This window comes from Aedes aegypti, chromosome 3 (genome assembly GCF_002204515.2).
Source record: "Aedes aegypti strain LVP_AGWG chromosome 3, AaegL5.0 Primary Assembly, whole genome shotgun sequence".
NCBI classification, from domain to species: Eukaryota; Metazoa; Arthropoda; class Insecta; order Diptera; family Culicidae; genus Aedes; species Aedes aegypti.
In genome coordinates, this window is record NC_035109.1 from 62,312,476 (window position 1) to 62,332,487 (window position 20,012).

The following is a 20,012-nucleotide window of genomic DNA, read 5'->3' on the forward strand; positions in this document are numbered from 1 at the left end:
CAGAAATTCCTGAAGAAAATATTTAGACAATCGTTGATTTCTTCAAGGATTTCCAAAGGAACTTCAACAAGAGAATTATTGCAAAGATACAGTGGATCCACAATTAAGAATCGTCCACAATTTACGAATCAGCTGACTTTAAATGACAAAATAACAACAAAAAACTACACAAAACATCACGTAAACAATTTTACTCAAAATAAATAATAAGCGAAAATGTTTCCGTGATGTTTTGTACTATTTTTTACTGTTATTTTGTCCTTTAAAGGCAGCTGATTCATAAATTGTGGGTGATTCTTAATTGTGGATTCACTGTACTTTCCGAAAAATCACTACAGTTTATCATCCCAAAGTTTCAACACGAATTATTCTGGAATTTAAAAAAAAAACCTTCATATTTTTTAGTAACAAATCCAATTTGTTCCAAGAATCACAACAGGAAATCCTCCAGAAATTTCAATATGAAATCTGCTGGAAAGTCTCTAAGGATTACTCTAGGATTCGTTCTCAATGGATTGGTCTAAAAATCTACTCATGATTCTTGATCCCTCATGGATTTTTTCAGGAACTTTCCAGGGTATATTTCCTTACTTACTTGATACTTGATGGGCTACAACTCGATACGATGAATCTACGCCGAATGGATGAGTCTTCTCCACTGGGCTCGGTCGTGGGCCCTGAACGTTAAGTTCTTAATACCTCTTCAACTACAAAAATCCATCGTGTGCACGGCTTATCACGAAGTCGGTGGCCTCGTGTTTTATGTGTTTTATGAGCTTGACAATTTCCACCTCTTTATACACTTGGCACTTGTAATTCATGCGACTCCGTCAGATGCCGTTTTCTAATTTACCGCCGAGTATTGTTCACAGCACTTTACGTTCATAAACCCTGAAAGCTTTGCGGTCGACTTCGTTTAATGTCCATGATTCATGGTCATTTAGGACAAGCGGAAGGATCAATATCTTGTATAACGTGATTTTTTGTTCTCGTTAGTAGGCCACGGGACTTTAGCTGGATACGGAGCCCGTGGAGAGCCCAACTCGCAGCTGCAATATGTTGTTTACACCTCCCGGGTAACATCATTATCACACGTCACTAGTGTTTCAAGATGTACGAATTCTTCCACCATTTCAAACTTATCACCATCTAGCACCATTTCGCTATCACTGACACGTCCGGACCCACGTAGACCACTAGCACCCTGTTTAAATCACACAGAGAATCAGATATAATTTTGTGCGCCGAATTAAGGAGTGTTATCCCTCGATAATTAGCACACTCTAGTTGATGTCCTGTTTTGTACAAAGGGCGAATGAGAGCATGCAACCCACTAGAAGGCATTTTTTTCCCTCCAATATCCTCGAAATGATACGATGAAGGAGTTCGTTCAGCTGCTCACTTCCGTGGTTGAGAAGCTCGACCGGGAGCTCGTCCTCCCCAGTAGCCTTGTTGGCTTTCAACCCAATAAAAGGTAACCTTCGCGCTGGTTACACATTGCAAAAAAAGTCGCTGTTTTCTCAGTAGACCATTGACATATTCTCAGAACCGTCGCATGTAATTCTGTGCAATTACTCTTCTTCATGCTCCTTTTTCTTTCTGTGAAGGATCCGTTCTTCGGCTGCCCTTACTAACTTGTACCGCTTTTTGCTCTGACGGGTACTAGAGACCAACAACCGGCTGCTAATCACGTTCTTTCGTCCGTCATTCTCTGGCACTCCTCGTCGAACCAACCTTCCTTGGTTTCGTTGAGCAGGTCCTATCACTTCTCTCGCTGCTGTGTTCACCGTTACGTAGACTGACTCTCACAGATGTATAAGGTTGATGCTCTCGTTGATTTCGCTCTTCCGCTCGTCGAACTTCAAATGGTAGCGCGCTACTACATAATCTGATGATAGATGTTGAATATTTAACGCAGAACTATGCCAATGTTACTACTTCCCGCTTCTTTTCCCACGTTTCAACCATGCAATTGATTTCAAAGGGATGCAGCTATCTTATAAGACAGGCTATTTGTGAGATTCACGTTTCTGAACTACCGCAGTGAGGACCTTCAGATTAGCTTCGTATACAATGGAGGAACTTTATCACAAAACCTTGTAAGAACCCCAATCAACATTCCTGGAGAACTAGTGGGAGGATTCTGTAACAATAACTGATAGATTCTCGATTTAATCCCTTTAATAATTTTTTAGTAACATCTGGAGAAATTTCTGAAGACATCATCGTAGAATTCTTAGAAGAAAAGCTCAAAATTCTTTCCAAATCCAAAAAGAATTTCTCAATCGATTCCAAGAGCCACATGGAAGGAATTCCTGAAGTAATGTTTTTCTGGACAAAGGTATAACTGGACAAATCTTTTAAGAAATTGCTGAAGAAATATCAGGAGATATTTCTGCAAAAATTTGGAGAAACATTTGAAGGAATTTCAGGATCAATTTTCCAAAGGAATTATAGATGGAATCCCTGAAGAAATACCGACCAGAATACCTGTAGATTTCTTGGAGGAAATCTTTGGAGGAATTTACGTAGAGATTTTAAATGAAAAATATCTAAGGATTTCTCCAAATCTCCAATTTTTTTTCAGGAATATATTTAAAAAAAACTATATTTAGCTAATATTTATTTTAGAGATTCTTTTCAGAATTAGCATGACTATTCCAAGGATCAAGAATTATTCCTAGATCTCCAAAATGCCTACAAAGGGTCAGATAAGGGCTATTATGTGGTTTCCTTTAGAAACTCCCAACAGTTATTTTCTCAGATGATCATTTTCATATTTCTTTGGACATAATTTAGAAATTTTCTCCAGAATTTTGTCCATAGATGTTAACTATTTTTTACCCATTCAGTCCTGTGAAAAACATACAGATGTATTTCTGGGAATTTATTCTAAAAATACTACAAAAAATTCTTTCGGAAATCAATTGAATAGTTGAAGTTCCGAAATAAAAACTATTCTCCCAAGAAATCCTGAAAAAAAATCATTCCAACTTTCACGATTTTTTCTTAAACATTTCAGAAATTATTTCAGGAAGTGCTTGCAGGATTGATCCAGGATTTTTTCGAAGAATATCCATTGCAAAAATTAAAGAAATTTGGGTGGTAACAATCAGTAATCGAGAAATTTTCTTTGGATTCTGCCGATTAATTCTTGGTAGTGTTAATTACAAAAAGTAGTATAATTACAAAAACAAAACCCGAAAGATTTTGAATTGAATGAAATCCTGAAAAGTTTTGCCTTGATTCTATTTTTTTCTGTATATTTGGTAGAAATCCTGTGCCGAAATTTGGAGAAGTTTTGAGAAAAAATATTCTAGAGAGATTATAAGATTATTTGCTGGAGAAAGTAAAAACAGATGTAAAAAGTGAACTTTTTTTTAACCTGGAGGAAAAAACACTAATAATGTTTTAAGTATATCTAAATAAATACTTGGAAATCTTGAACATGTTCAAATTACGGAAATCTTTATAAAAATTTCGTTAAAGTTTTTAAGAAATCCTTTATATAACTCCAGGAGAATTCCTACAAAAATCTTTGAAAAATCTCTGATAGGACTCCAGAGAAACGCCTGGAGTAATTTTCGCAAATATCGCTTCAATCTTTTATTTTTAAACCTAGAGATTGCTTGGAAATATATGTAGGGAAAACTCCAAAACAATTCCCAATCAACTGAAGAAGCTCAATAGCATTGTTCGCGCTCGTCACAGACGCGTCATCGCTAGTTGCCGCTCAATTGAAGCTTGTGGAGAGAGAGACGCTACCTATTGTGCCATTCATCGGCGCAGTGGAATATTCCACTGCCAGTCAGCGTGCAGCTTCTTCAGTTGGCGCCAATCCAACATCGCGCCAAACTGCGAAGGGAAGCATGAGCGGGAAATGAATGCTTTTTGTGTATCCGTACTGTGGGCCTATATAAGGCGCACGCATTAGCATGTAAGATTTGTAGTCTATTTCGTTTCCCCACCGAGTAGGCATGCTGTCTCTCGGTGGCAATAAATCAGTAGAAGAGTAGAAAGTGTTTCGCTTCTGTTCTCGTCGTCCGTCATCCGTAATAACACAACGTAGGGAAAGACGTCCTGGCCGAAACAAGCATTTTTGTAGAAACTGCCGGGATAATATCTTAAAACTACTCATAACAAATAACTGGAAAAATATTTGGAGTATTTTTTTTTAAGAATCCCTGCTTAAGGCTATGATTGAAGATGCTTTCAGTGGAATACTTGGTGTGGTGTAAATTCTGTATTAGAAAGACAGAAAGAGAATTTTCGGAAGGATTTCCAAAAGAGTTCTTGGAGGAGTTTTCGTAGGTTACTCTGAGTTACTTTCTCAGAACAAATTTGTTAATTAGTCGCAGATTGTATTTCACGAAGGGCTTCCAGTCATTAAAGGCACAATCCCGCGAGAGGTATCAAGATCGATTTCTTAAAGCATACCTGGAGGGATTACTGAAGATATTTGAAAAAAAAAACCGAACGAATTGCTCGAAAAAATAAACTTTGTGAAATATTTGAAAAGATTTTTTTTAAATTCTCCGATAAAATCAAAAAACTTCAAGAAAAATTTTGAATAGGGTAATTGTTCCCTTAGTTGTGGGTGTTCCTATAGTTGCGGTAGTACCGTTTTCACTGATTTCATTGCATTAGACACAGAACCGACACTGCTAATCGATGTATTGTCTTGTTGATACACGGAATAGTTGAAAAGAGCGTTCGAATTGCTTCAAAACTGATGAAATATCACTAAAATTGCTAAAAATTTTCTTACTTGTACCAATAGTTGCGGTAAAGTGTTCCTATAGTGGAGGATCCCATAAGAAAACAACGGATACCGCAACTATAGGAACACAAATTAAAAATATACCGCAACTAAAGGAACAGTGTACCAATAGTCGAGGTATTATTTTTCACTGACATGCCGTGGATTACTGCGATGAAATCATTTTTCTCATTAAGCCAATGGTTGTTACATCCCGTTACAACATTAACATGTGCATTGATCGCACTTCTTAAATTAAGGCGGTTAAATGAAGTTCAATCGTGCTTAGTACCTCCACTATTGGTACATCTACCCTAGCTGAAAAAAACATGAGATATTGCTGAAGTCTCGATAGGAAAATTTTTGTTTCTCCCAAGAACGTTTTTTAGATTAATTTTTTAGTATGAAATCTCTTAAATATTCATTGAATAAAGAATAGAAAAATATGTTTCGGAGTCATCTCTTATCGGATTCCTTGGCAAATTATTCGAGGAATTCTTGGATGAATTCATTACAAGATAACTTCAATTGATGTTTGGTAAGATCTTCTGTAGAAGTCCAATTTTTAATTGGATTATGCAAAAAGTTTCCGAAGACCATCTTTTGAAATACGGGCGCTTCCTGCCATCTCTCTGGCTACGCCCATTGAAATGCCTGACGTGATTTTTAAAAGAATAACTGGAAGAATTTCTGGATGAATCTCAGAAGAAATTTCTGACGGAATCTCCGAGAGAATCGCTTGAACCATTCATCAAATATTGTCTGAAAAAAACTATTAAGTAATTCATGCAGACAAAATCCCGAAAATTCAGGGTATTACTGGAGTAATTTCAGTTGAAGTGATTGAAGAAATTCATTAAGGTATTCCTGGAGAAATCCATGCAAGAATTGCAGAAGGAATTTTTAGTATAATTCTTGGAGGAATCCCAAGTGAAATTCATGATGAAACGCCTGGAAAAATCATGAAGAATAGCTGAAAAAGTTTTAGGAAGAATCCCAAGAAGAATACTAGCAAAACATTTTTAAATGACTGCAGAATTTCTTGAGAGACTTTCAGAAGAAAATATTGTTAGAATTCTTTAGAGCAACCCTGAGGGAATCCATGGTGGAATTTGTGGAGGAATCATTGGTGAAACTCCTGGAAAAAAAGTTCTGTCTAAGTTCATGATGGAGTTCAAGGAGGAATAATGGAGTTGCTGTAATCTATGGTGAAATTTCTAGAGGAATCTCTGGTGATTCTAAAGAACTCTGATTAAATTTCGAAAGACATAGATGTTGGAACTCCTGATGAAATTCATAGCAGAATCTTGAAGAAATTACTGGAAGAATGCCTAATGGATTTCTGTCAATAATTCATGGAGAAAGTTTTATAGAGATACCTGAGTTATCAAAAAAAAAATTTTTTTCATCGAAAACTCTCACGTCATTTCACTTCTGGAAAAAACATCATGAAATCCAATCTGTCGAATACTAACTAGTTAAATTATCAAACTGTACTGTTTTTGCATCGAATCTTATTCTGGTTATCTGGATTTATGTTTTATTTTTGGTCTATACAGTTCGACAATTTTGGTGATATTTTAGAAATTCCAAGGTTTCAAATGAAGGTACTTAACACTTCAGTCGTCGCAATGTTGTATTTTTACAACACTAGTGAAAAAAGTTCGCTTTTCGTTCACAACAGCAGCGTGGTGGTTCTGGTTCACGCGATGACTGGAAGGTTAATTACGTTCTGTAAATGTTCACATCACGACGTATCCGAATCGGTTCTGAACTATTCCGTCATGGCCGAATAATGATATTTGAGCGGTCATATAATACAAGTGTGTACAATGCTGAATTTGGTGTATTTTTCCGAAACAGGTTTAAGGTCCCTTGTGTCAAGAATGGCCAAACTAACAAAAACAAAGGTTCAGGTCATATCTTTAATTTTAGGCTGAAAGAATGAAAATTTATTCAAAAGTGAATAAGAAAGCTATTGTTCTTCCTAATGCTTTAAGAAGGTAAAGTTATGTAAGCAGTGTATCGTAAAGTAGTCACAAACATTCAATACGGTATATCTCAATGCACAGTTAATCTTTTTTCAGGCAAATCTTTATCATGTTATCAAGTTTTAAACTAACCTAAAAAAATATCAAATAATATGCAGTCTCAATGTAAATACTAAAAGGTGAGTAAAGTATTATCAACAAAATCTTACACAAAGTTATATTTTTTAGGTGTCTGGTAAAGATTTGTGGTTTGGAACAAAACTTATACCAAACGAAATAGGATGAAGAAGTTATACCATTGAAAAATATGTTGACTTCATACAGCACTTAAAGCGGATTTCAGTGCCGTTTTTGTTTAACGTTGCTTCATGAATATGTATAGAAACTTTTCCAATCCAAAAAAATTTTTCACATCATAGCAATAGGTAAATATTGCCATTAACGTGTAGAAAGAAAAAAATCAAAAAAACGAGGTACTTTAAAATCCACCTTTTTGTTTTTTTATTTGTCCTCAAATGCTTAATAATAAATTTTTCAATATATTTTATACACTTCGTCATGAGAGTTGTGACACATACTAGCATGCGACGTCCATTTCGGGATGGGTGATTTTTTACCTTTACGATAAAATCTATTTAACCAAAATGTAATGCACCAGAATGAATAAAACTTCTCATGGAATGTTAATGTATTTCATTGTTAATGTTGCATTAAAGACGGAGATGAAGTATATTATCATCCTTTGAAAATGACTCCAAATTTCAAATCTACGATGTCTTCTATTTCCCTCGATAAAACATTTTCCAATCAATGGAGAGCCTAATAGAGTACCACATATTTGAAGTGATGATAAGAAATTGATGATCTTTTTTTCCTGTTTATATCGATTTCAGACACACCGTAAATTCCGCTTCGAAAGAAGAACACAGGGGTAAAGGGGTATGGTGGACGTCGTCCGCCGGTTGTCATCAAATTTACCATCCCAACATTGGTTTGGTACGCTTCACCGCAACTTGTTGTCCTGTCCTGTCCCTTGCTTTGCCGGAGGATTACGGTAACGGGTTTGCAGATTGGTCCCGGAGTCAACCGTGAGAAAGGGGATCTTGAGTAAATCGCGAGGATTCCTCCCTGATGCTAAGCAGCACTAAGTCCTTCCTGTCAAGCACATTCACCGAGGGCACGAACGACGACGACCAGTGTGGCAGGTAGACCAGCCAGCATCCTTGTTATCATGTTGCCCTGGCGTCGCCGTCGTCGTCGTCGGTGTCACTTGAGAATGCCATTCCTTTGCATTGGCATCGTTGGGTTGTGACACGTAGTGGAATTCAGTACACACCTCCGCTTGGAGGTGACAGCAGTCTACAACCCCGGGATCCAAACAAACCCTCCTCAGAACACACCGAATACCAAGTCCAGTCAAGATTTTCTCGTTTTTCCGCCACATTTATCTTGTTCTTATTTATTTTCCCAAGTCGTACAGCGATTCTCCCCCTGCGCCAGTGAGCAAGTGTTGCTGAAATTTCCTTTGTGAAAGAGAAACGAGTGTACCTGGGCGAAGCCAGAGGAGAGAGGGAGTGTTACTCCCCTTACCAATGGCCGAAATCAACATGAATTTGGTTATGACGAAGGTTGATATATTGCTTGAATCTCAGAACGTCAAAAGGTGTAAACATGTTTGATATTCCGACTTTAGGAAGCATTTAGAATTTCCTCTTGGTTCAGAGAATGAAAACCATGTAATGATTTCTTCCAAAAGAGAAGGAAATTACTTCTCATATCTTTTCAGTAACATTTGCAGTCATGCCTTCAGAACTTATTATGATTTTTCAAAAGATTCCTTCAAGTATTTGTCTAGCAGTTCCACTAAAGGCACCACCATGAAAACATTTTCTTTAGTAGTTTTCTTCAAACAACCCGTCTAAGTATTACAATTGTAATTTCATAAAAGATGTTTGAAGTTTGTTTTGATTATAGCTTCAAGATTTTCATTATTTCTGGTGAGTGATGGTCTAAGATATTTTGTTATACACAGCTAAAAATATGTTGTAAATTTCAGTTAATTTACATGCATATATTTGGAGCATCAAAATAAACTGAAATGTCAACGACAAATCGCTTATTTTTCAATCGAATGCACTTTAAATTTACACGATCATGTAGCATTCAAGCATCTTTAGTTGAAAATACAACGTGATGCTATAACAATAGATGAATTTGATTTACTTTTACTGTACTCTTATGTTTAAGCTACATTCAAATTTAAATATTTTAATCTGTGTACTGCTAATTTATTTGGGCAATCTTCGTTGAATAATTCCATGATTTCTCCTGTAAGCTATCCTAAGTTTTCTTTTCTCTGAAATTGTGGTGAAATGCTACCTGCAATCTGACACACACACAGAAAAAATACGTTCTCTTAACCGTGAACAGCAGACGTGAACCCGTCAACAAGCAAAAATACACCGTGAACTAGATCATGTTTATGTGAACGCGTTGCCTAGTTCCGAGAACGATGATGGTAGTTCACAGTGTATTTTTGACAGTTCACGTTTTCCAGAACTCTTTTTGAGCGTGCAGATATAACCTTGAGAACAATTTTCAAAGAAGTCTTCTAGATGTACTTCCAGAAATTACACATTTTTGCTTCTAGAAATCTTTTAGAGCACAATCCTTGTAAAAAGGATTCTTGTAAGAAATTCTTTCATGATCCAAAGGATCCCATTATGGAAATTCTTAAGCAGTCATTTCTAAATTACTACAAGAACTAACGCATGGATTTTTCGACTGAAAATATATTTTTTGGTAGGGTAAGTGTACCAGTTATGGACATAATGGTTGCCTATTTCGCCATACATGTTAATTTTACAGGTTTCATATTTTTGATTATTTTATGTGTTCTACCCAGTAAACACACCATCGTATATGATGGTATATAACAGTACAAATGTGGAGGCGATATACGTACATCTTGCATGTAGCCTTATGGTGCATGTACGTATATCGCCTCCACATTTGTACTCTTATGCGCTATCTTATACGAGTTTGTGTTTACTGGGTAGTAGTAAGATATCAATTATGTGTTCACGATAAACTATTCAAAAAGATTCTAAGTGTGAATATTTTCAAAATTTCACATATGGCCAAATAGGGAACCACTTTGGCCATAACTGGTACACGTTCCTTATTTAGTTATAGATTTCTCTATTATCTTTTTTTTTTGGCAATCTCACTGTTTCAGATTTTTCTAAGAGGCGTTCATTAAAGTTTCTCCTGAAGTTATCTTAAAAAATCATTTAAAATTTCTAATTTAGAATTCCAAATGAGAATTAGAAACAAGAAATTCTAAAGCAACTGAAACATGGTTTCCAGATGTTTATACCGTTTATTTTTTTACATTTAATAAGAGTTCTTCTAGAAAACAAGGATTTCTTTAGAAACAAATCCTAGAGAAGAGTAAAACTAACGTTGCTGCTGGGAATGGGGGTGATGTCACACTAGATCTCGATAGCAAACGTCAGATTTTGATCGTGTAAGCTTCAAGCTACAAATTTTTATTATTATTATAAGTCCAGAATACATAAACAAATGTTACTCACGATTTTAGTGCACTGCTTATGCTTTTGAAGAAATCGTTTCGAATGCCCTAGATCCAGATTTTGCTGTCGCTATAAACATAATTAAATTCTTTAGTGTTAGGTACCGCCATAGATTTTCCAAATACTTACAATTCAATTGAGTAGTTTTTGATATGGTAGAATAAGGCAGATTAGTTTTCGTTCAATACTAGCTGTATGAGGATGAGGTAATGATGACTTGCAAGTGATGGATTGTTTTTACTTGTATTATCTACCTATTTTTCGCAGTGACAGGCATGACGGAACGTTCAGGTACGACCTGCTGTACGTTAGTGTTGCACCGAGGGGTGTTGTCAGCACACACTGAAAATATATATTGTTTTATATTACAAAATCGTTCGTTTGAACTACAAAATTATTCGTTGTTTTCTGCAACGAAACAGTTTCGTAAAATGTATGCGACCAGCTTCGTAATATGATTCAAGTCCGAAATCAAAACAAACAATGATTGTTATAATGTACTAAACATTTCGTAATCGAAATTCGTTTGTTTCGTATTCAGAACGATCATTTATTCGCGCTTCTTCTTACCTCCCTCCGCTGCGGTCGTGTCATGTTGTATTTTACGAAATGTGTCTACGAAACCTTTCGTTGCAGAAAACAACGAATGATTTCGTAGATTAAACGATCAGTTTCGTAATACTAAACAATTCGTAATACAAGCAACACGATAAGGCACATCTACGAATTGTATATCGTACATCTTACGATTATTTCGTAAAGTCACTGAATCGCGAAATTCTGTCAAGTACAAATAATTCGTACAATGAATGAAAATAGCATTATATGTACGAAATCTTGTTTAACGAAATGGATTTTGGATAAAATACGAAGAGATGTTTTCAGTGCAGTTGCGAACGAAAGAGTTTTGTTGATCTGGGAGAATTGTGTACAGTTGTGTTGATTCAGAACGAATCCTAAAGAGATACTTTCGGTAAACTCTTGAAGGTCCTCAACTCTGTGGATGTATTTCACTAAGAAACTACGTGAAAATTCTTTAGCAATGTGATTCAATGAGGAATTGATGGAATTTATGAAGTACTTCATGGCAAAATCATAAAATAGTTATCAGGCTTAATGTCTAAAGAAATATTCTGAGGTTATTTCAAGACATGTTAACTTCAGATTCAGCTCAGGTAAATACTTAAGTATCTATTGACAAACTAATTGTAAAATTTGTATACCAAAATAAAAGCAAAACCGAAAAGAATGTGGATAGTGTCAAGAATTTTCAATTTGTGTAAGGTCGTTCACTTTTTCCTGATGGATATCTTGGCTACGCTCATGCTAGCATACCATGCCATCGTCATCGTCGTCCTTGTGGGAAAAGTTCGTGTGTAGCTTGTTGTTCCTTGGTGGCCGCACTTCCTGCGAGAAATTCAGCCTTGTTGTGCTTTAGTTGCTTGTAGTTTCCCATTCTTGCGCAATCGTTACACGAACCATACGTTTCTGGAATAATATATTTCCTTTATGTAACACCCGGTGTGGCTGGCAGGCAGGCAACAAGGAAAACCAAAAGCCAGGAGTCCCTAATCAGCAAAGTCAATTTGCGAATGCTAATTTGTGGCAGTTTTGCAACCATCTGAGGGTTTGAACGAGTGAAGATTTGTTTCGACGAGGGGAAAAGTTTGTGGATTGGGTATTGTGGTGCTAACAATGTTGTATTTGTTGTGTTTTATCGAAGATTGCGTGAAGTAATCTATAACACCTCTTGGTACTTTTGTTGATTGAAGTTAATGGAAATTATGTGGAGCAAATGACATCAATAAAAAATTGACATGAACGTACTAGGAGTGATAAAATCGTTGGCGAACCTATCCAGATTTGGTATAATGCGTCAGAACGTACAACAGTAATGGAAAACAATATATTTCTCTATTACTACGAGCAGTCAGCGTATTCGTATATTTCCATGGGGTTGCCTTGTTCTGATAGCGTAATACAGGACAAACTCATTGGAAGAATAAGCGTTTTTGTTAGCTAACTTATGGACACGGTCTACTGCGGATGCACTCTGTACCACGCCAACCTTCTTTGACTTGGGCTACAAGTCCGATGTCCCCCAGGAACTACCTCATGGTATTACCTCAGGAAGCAGAGGGCTTGTTGATGCCGCCACGCCTTTTCGTCACCTCTTGCTCTATTCAATCTGGCTGTAATTTGTCTCTTCAAAGTCACTCACATTCTGGGGTCGGCTACACTCCTAGGCCATGTGAGACTTTTTTCGATAGAGCTACTGTGTTTGTTGGTGCGCTTCACTCCATTATTCTGCTCGTCATACTCTACGGGCGGACCGGTTGGATGCCGAGATTGGTCTTGCGATTCCGGTTGAGGGGTGACTTCCGGTTCGCAAGCGCCCGTATGACCCAAAGCCGGTGGTTCGTCGTGATCGACACTACTCGGCGTAGTTCCCGATGGTGACGGTAGCCCACTCCGATGGAGTACTCTCCATCCAGTACCGGTTTCGGGAGATATCCTCGACGGAGGAATATCTCCCGAAACCGGTAACGTTACGCATTGTTCATACTCCGTTGTTGGTCTATAGAGTACCGGAGTCGGCCCAGCGATTCCGATTGGAGGATAGTTTCAAGTGCTCTGACGACTCAAGCCGGAGTTACGCTCGTACTACTCAGAACAGTTCCTGATGGTGGATCTATCCTACTCCTACAAAGACTTCCTCGGCGGCGGAAAATCTTTCGAACCGATGCCATCCGGGTAGATGCCAAAGTCCTTCCTGCAATTTAGGTGGAAGAAAGCTTCCGGTTCACAGGCACCTTGGCCATTTTTTTGCCGGTGCTGTTTGCCGATCTACTCAGCTAGTCCCCGGCGAAGGATCTACTCTACCCTACTCGATGGTGGTCGGCCAAGTGTCAAGGTCGTTTCTGCAATTCCGGTTGAAGGGAAACTTCCGGCTTGCAGGCCCTTCGACGGCTTATTACCGATACTACGTTACGCTCGTTCAACTAGGTCTAGTTCCCAACGGAGGATCTAGCCTACTCCGATCGCGCCCGATGGTCTCCTCTCATCAACAGACAGACTTGTCGAGTGTCGAGGTCGGTCTGACAATTCCGATGGGAGGTTGGCTTCCGGTTCATCAGCGCCCCGACGTTAAGCGCTGCTCTCTGCGTCTCGTTTTGCTGCTCTGCTAGTCAGTTGCTCTGTAAGCCAGACATTATTTGCACCACCATGTTGTTTATCATATTCCAAAGATCGGGTCGCTTATGATTCCGTGTACCACACCTTATACGCAGAAGTACTCACAAAAAGCAGCCGCCACCGTGTTTCGTACTATGTTGAACCTCGGACAGAATGGTGTAGACGCATGGCTGAATCGATGCACTTGCTCCCTGTTCACGCTGTGGATCCATCATCATTTTTCGGAGACATCTCATTATTGCTGATACTTAGCCAGCGAACGAAATCTTGCCAACTTCCACGCCTGCCTGGTTTCTCTTCGCTGATAGCAGTCGATGTCCTCGGACAGGATGATGCTGATCGGGTTTATCCCAGCGATTACGCATACCGCATCCAACGATATAGTCCTGTACGCGCACACACACCACTCGCATGGTGATGAGTCGGAACGCACTGTTCATCTTCTCCCGATTTCGCTTGGTCTGAAGCGCCGCATCCCAGGCTGGCACACCGTATCTTAGTAGCGATGTTGATACGCCAGAACGAAGGCGCCTCTTACTGCTTCTAGGATCACCCATGTTGGGTATAGTTCTTTTGAGCGCATTGCTCGCCTTCGCCGCCTTCTCTATGCATAATCGACGTTACTGTCGAAGTTCAGCCGATCGTCTAGCATTACGCCCAGGTGTTTCAGTTTTCGCTGTGATGCTATGGCATGCCTCCCGACAGTGATCTCACCATGCATGACTGCTTAGCAGTTGCTTACTAGTAGCACCTCCCTTTTGTGGTGGACTATCTTCAGCTTGACTCCAATTGACCAGATCAAGTGCCACCGTTGCCAGCTTTTCTACTTCCTCATGCGTCTTACCCATTACCGAAGGCGACGCTCTCGACCCCCTTGGGTAGCTCCAGCGATAGGACCTCGTCGTTGGACCCAGTACCATTTGTGGGACTCCAGCCGTTATTCCTAACTCCTTCGGGCCGGCGTCGGTTTCATACCTCAGTACTCGGTTTTTGAATTAGCTCTTCAAAATCTGGCACAAGTAGTCGGGAACCCGCTTTCTGTGCAATGCTGTCGCAATATCCTCCAAGCTGGCGTTGTTGAACGCGATCGTGACCATGGCACAGTAACAATTCCCTCTACGCTTTTGTTTCAATGCTTTTTCGGCCCTCTTCAGCACCGTTCGAATAGCATTCACCGTCGACCTTCTTTTTCGGAATCCAAACTGCCTTTCTGCTAGTCCGTTTTCGCTCTCTGTGCATTTAATCACACTGTTGAGGATAACCCGTTCCAAGAGTTTACCGAATGTATCCAGTAAACATGTAGACCTATATTATTCTTGATTCTCGGGTGGTTTCCCAGACAACCAGAAATCGCATGAAAGTTCACGTTACAACTCGTTTATTCATACTAATTACATCAAACTCGCTAAACACCGTGGATAAACTCGACAGATTAATGAGTTTCCTCGCATAAAACACTTCTTTTCTGAGTTCATTTGTACATTTTGCTTCGTCCCGTACACACGTACAAAGTAAATCGGATCAATCCGTAGCAGCTGTCAAATCATCATTTGTTATCATAAGTTAAGTCGCATAATATTGCAGGTTAGTTCGGTAGAATATTTATACACTCGCATTGTATGTTATTATTCATCACATAATATATGCACGCATATCGCCTCCACTTTTGTACGTAGAAGGCCGTTTCGCAACATCTTATAAATGAAATTTTGCACATATAGAGCCTCCAGGTGAGTTCGTTATACGTACATTTTGGTTGTCTGGGTTTACTGGCAACAGCACTAGTTTCTAAATTTTTCATATTTCAGAAAATTGACCTTCGTCCAGGCATTTCTGCATAACCTCCCTCGCCATATCTGGAAATAAGCTCATCGTTGAAGATCTGTCGAGTTTCTGCATTTCCTACCTTTTCATTGTCCTAAGCTGCGGCTAGCCACATTGTAAAGTCATGCTTTGGGAATAGAACCTCGAAGATGACGCTCAGTGTTTCCGTACATGCTTCGACCGGCGTCGACGGGCCCTTGATTTTCGCCCATATGACTCGGTAGGCATCCCCTCAATGATTGCATCAGTTGCTCGACATAGCTCTTTGAAGCAGTTAGACTTGCTCAGCTTAATCTCACGTTTGAAAGCCGCTAAAGGCTTGCTGGAACACAATTCTCCGCTCTTCAAGGAATTCCTCGTGTCTCGCTTTCTGATATCGTCTCCTGGCTTTGAGACAAGCGGCGCGAAGAGTGCAGAGTGCCCTGTTCCACCAGTATACGGGACGCCGTTTGTTTGGTGGTTTCTTTTTTCTTTTCATTGTTATGTCACACTCCCTGACGAGTGTCCCTGTCAGCTCCACCGCAACAAGATCCCGGATATCGTTGTCTGAACGTAGTGCACCGACGGAAAGATCCTTGTCAAAGGCTTTCGTCTTCAACTGCGGCACGATAGTTGTGTTTCCCTGCGTTGTCGCGCAGTCCCGTCGGCCAATGGTATAGCGGATTGCCTGGTGATCGCTATGGGTATACTCCTCACTTACCCTCCAGTCGCCCGCCAGCGATGGGCTACACCGTGTAAGATCGATGTCCGATGCTCGTCCGTTTTTCCTATCGTTAGAATTACCTTCATTGCACGGTTGGAGATGTAGCTCTGTCAGGGCATCCAGCAGGCTGTAACCTCTGGCATTGGTTACCATGCTACCCAACTCCACGGCCCATGCATTGAAGTCTCTTCCAATTAGTACTGGCTTCCGACCGACGAGCTCATCAGTCAATTCCACTAACATCCGCCTGAATTCGTCGAGCGTCCTCCTTGGAGGAGCGTAGCAGCCTAGGTAGAAACCATTGAGTTTCGCGATCACGAATTCTTCACAACAGTTGCTATGCAGTGTCGCTATGATTCGAGTTGATCTGCGTTACCTCCACTACTGTCGTGATGCGATCGCCTCCTTATTCGCATGACACTTGAAGCCGCCCGTTACATGGGCGTTTCCTTCCTCCGGTTTACAGAGTAAACACTTTGGTCGCTTCGTGCAGTTTTTCCCGAAGTGCTCTTTCTCCCCGCATTTCCTGCACAACTCGGATCTGTCCAGACCGTTACAGATTGCCGCCTGATGTCCGAAGTCCATGCATTTGAAGCACCTCATTGGTGGCCTCTCGGCTCGGGAAACGAGTCTCAGCGGGCAAATCGACCATCCAATTTTAACCTTTTCCTTCTCCACTAGTTTGTTGGCTGCTGTCACTGGTAGCCGAATCGTCGCTAACTGTTTGCCATTTCTCCCCTCTAAGTACGCCTCGTTCTGACCACATTCTCTCCGAATTCTTTTAGCTTCGAATCATCTCTGACCTTACGAAGAATCACTGCGTACGTGATTTGGTCGTTCGCCTTAACAAGTATGGCGCCCCTTCGAGCACTCACGCCGCGGGCCGCTTTCTTCGTAGCCTCCCTTTTCTTTTCATTTCCTTCGCCGTGTTTCTTCCCCCTCTTCTTCTGGCTCCTGGCGGTTTGCCGGTCTTCATCGTTATCTGCTCCGTTCAGCAAATAGTTAAAGTGAAGGTTCATTGAACACGTAAACATAATGTTGCCACCCACTCGAGCCACCCGCTAAAGCACCCTCTCGAGCCAACCAACAAGGCGGAGCACATTGTTATGTGCGTCGGCCAAAAATAAATCATCATGTTTCATGTATACATCCACCAACAAAATTATGTAGGTAGTGTTACTTGCACACGTTTCATACAAAGTTATTATTGTCGATATGAATTCATCAACAACTTCATAAAAACTCAAAATCACAATTTATTTCATTTGGTAGTGAAAACATGTTTTTTGACCAAAATTATAAGCATTTTTCACACCATGCGTGTGTTGTTTACTATTTTTGGCAGTTTTCTCCTCTCTTCTCTCGCTTCTCACGGACGGAGAAAGTTACCATCAGTATGCATTTGAATTCTACAGTCAGTTGTACTGTATAATATCTTATATCCATTTTTGCTGTTAAATTGCGTCGTACATTGTTTTTCTCACGCATAAAAATGTTTTGCAACACTTGTGACATTGTACACCTTTTGAGTATTATGAAATTGTAAAATACGTGGTTGTAGCAAGTGTATGAATATCCAAACCATTCTAATTGCAAACATAAAAACTGGCATCACTTCCAATCAGTGAGAGCGGCGCATCCGAACCATAAACAATGTTGGCTCAGTGAATTCGCGTTCCGGTGCTGTTTTCGATCACAAATTGATCAATATAAGTGATTTATTGCCCCCAGGAGCATCGTGCGTGGATAATCAAAGTGTTTCAAGTATCGCATTAGATTTTTGAATTGCTACGGTGAGTAGAAATACGATTAAAAGTGAGTTTTAGAACGGGCACCGAAAAGCCAGCAAACAATATCTCGGTGCGTGAAGAAGAAGTGATTCGGAAGTGCGTGGTATTTTACAACACAAATCACAGCAATAACTACGTATTTGCATTCAAAAACTGGTGATTTGTGAAAAACATATTAAGGAATGCTTTCAGTTAAGAAACCACCGCTCTACAATAAGGTTAGTAACTTCAAATAATCATTTTTTGTGATCGCTCTCCAAAACACTGAGAGAAGTGTGGGAGGAGGGAGCGGAAAGCGAAGGGGGAAGTAAGGTGCCATATTAAAGGCCATTTTGGTACTCATGGGGATATGTCCTTAACCTGCTCGTTTTTCTGTATTTTCGCCAGCTTCTTCCCCTGGCGAGTCTCTACCACGCCTTAGGGGTGTTAAGCGCGCCAGCAACTGTTTATTCTTTAGCATTTTGTAGTGCCTTTTCGGCTGTCTCGGCTCTCATTTTTAGCGCTTTCTGTTCGTTTTTGGCTGCGTTATGGTGGATTTTATGCTCGTAACTAGATTCCTAATCTTATGATGCTCATTAGTACTGTCCTTCATGTACTCGTAAAGTTCATTGACCTTCTTTTTAACTGGTGGGGAATCGACTGTATGGTTGTAATCAATTATGCTTTTCGGCTACGCAGTCTTAATTTTTCAACGGCTTATTTATTTGCCCGACGTTTCGACACGGGAATTATGTCTTCCTCAGGGGGTAAATATTGTTGTCGTTTGTAGTCAAAACATAAGACTACAAACGACAACAATATTTACCCCCTGAGGAAGACACAATTCCCGTGTCGAAACGTCGGGCAAATAAATAAGGCGTTGAAAAATTAAGACTGCGTAGCCGAAAAGCATAATTGATCTTCTTTTTAACCTCTATCAACTTCGAATTCCCCGTTAGGCCTTCTTGGTAAATGCTGTTGCTCGATTTTGGTGTGAACGATGGGCTTTGAAACCCTAGTCCTGCTTGGAGTCTAGAATTCTCACCTTGTCACGCCCTGCTGCTACTTGCTGGTGTCTCCTGCTGTGCTACTGGCGAACGTTGTAGCTTTCCGCTTCTCGCGAACGCGTTTGCGTTTTCACCTTCTGCTGCTTCAACCTCCATTACGATATTGTCTGACATATTCTATTTGAGCAGGAACTGACAATTTATAGTATACCGTAATTGGGTGACATTGGATCAAAGCATGATTTGATATTTCTCAGCGAATATTGGGAATATTGATGCATAATTTCAATAAAGTACTTATTGCTACTATCATTAGAATTCTTTGAAAACCTATATCTCTGGAGTTAGTAGATTGTTAAGGCAGTTTGAGTGAGTCAATAATCGTGGGGTCCTCAAAATCTGTTTTAATTATAACTATCGAGGGGTCATTCAATTTGACCAACCGATCGCAGTTTCTTCACTTACTCGACAGGAGCTTTCGAAAGAGCATAAATTTGAACATTTTTAAAGACCACGTGTAAATAGGTCTCAGCGAGAATTGCTCCAATTCAAAAATCTCACATTCGTGTCCAGTATACGAATTGTTACTCTAAAGCTGTAGCAAACTTGAACGAAAACCGATTGTCTTGAATTGGTCTAATTGAGAATCGATTCCAGTTTGTTTGTTTCATATGTTTTCTATCAATCGAAAAATAAAGAATTTCGACGAATTCCTAAGCTTCTGCAAATGAATTCTCTCATATTCAAACAAACAAATAAAGTCAAATTATGGAAAATGATAAAAATAATATCAGGACTTACGCATTTTTGGCTCAAAATTTTTAATCCGTATTCGAGTAAATCTTCGATAATTGCCTCTTGAAATCTTTGTTCATGTGTTATTTCTTTGGAATCCATCGCGATCGTAGTAAGTTCAATGTGAAATGTATGACAGAATCATTATAGGATTCATAAATGTTGTACTTGTGAGATTATATGCAAATTTCTTAGAAGATTAAGTGAGGCACATATTTTAGCAAATAATGAATAAAATGCTTAACAGATTGTACAGAAATTTAAAATGCATCCACATAAGGATTTTTTCAATGTTCATTGACGAATACGCTAACTAGCATGGCAATATTTGAAAGGAAATTATCGATGTTTTTAAAAGCAATTGTTTAAACAT

At 39.5% G+C, this 20,012-nt stretch overlaps 1 protein-coding gene across 3 annotated transcripts in view; it reads left to right on the forward strand.

Moving 5' to 3' along the window:
• The window catches only part of LOC5567664 (zwei Ig domain protein zig-8), a 649,981-nt gene that overhangs the window by 495,120 nt on the left and 134,849 nt on the right, over positions 1-20,012 (forward strand). The window lies entirely within an intron of this gene.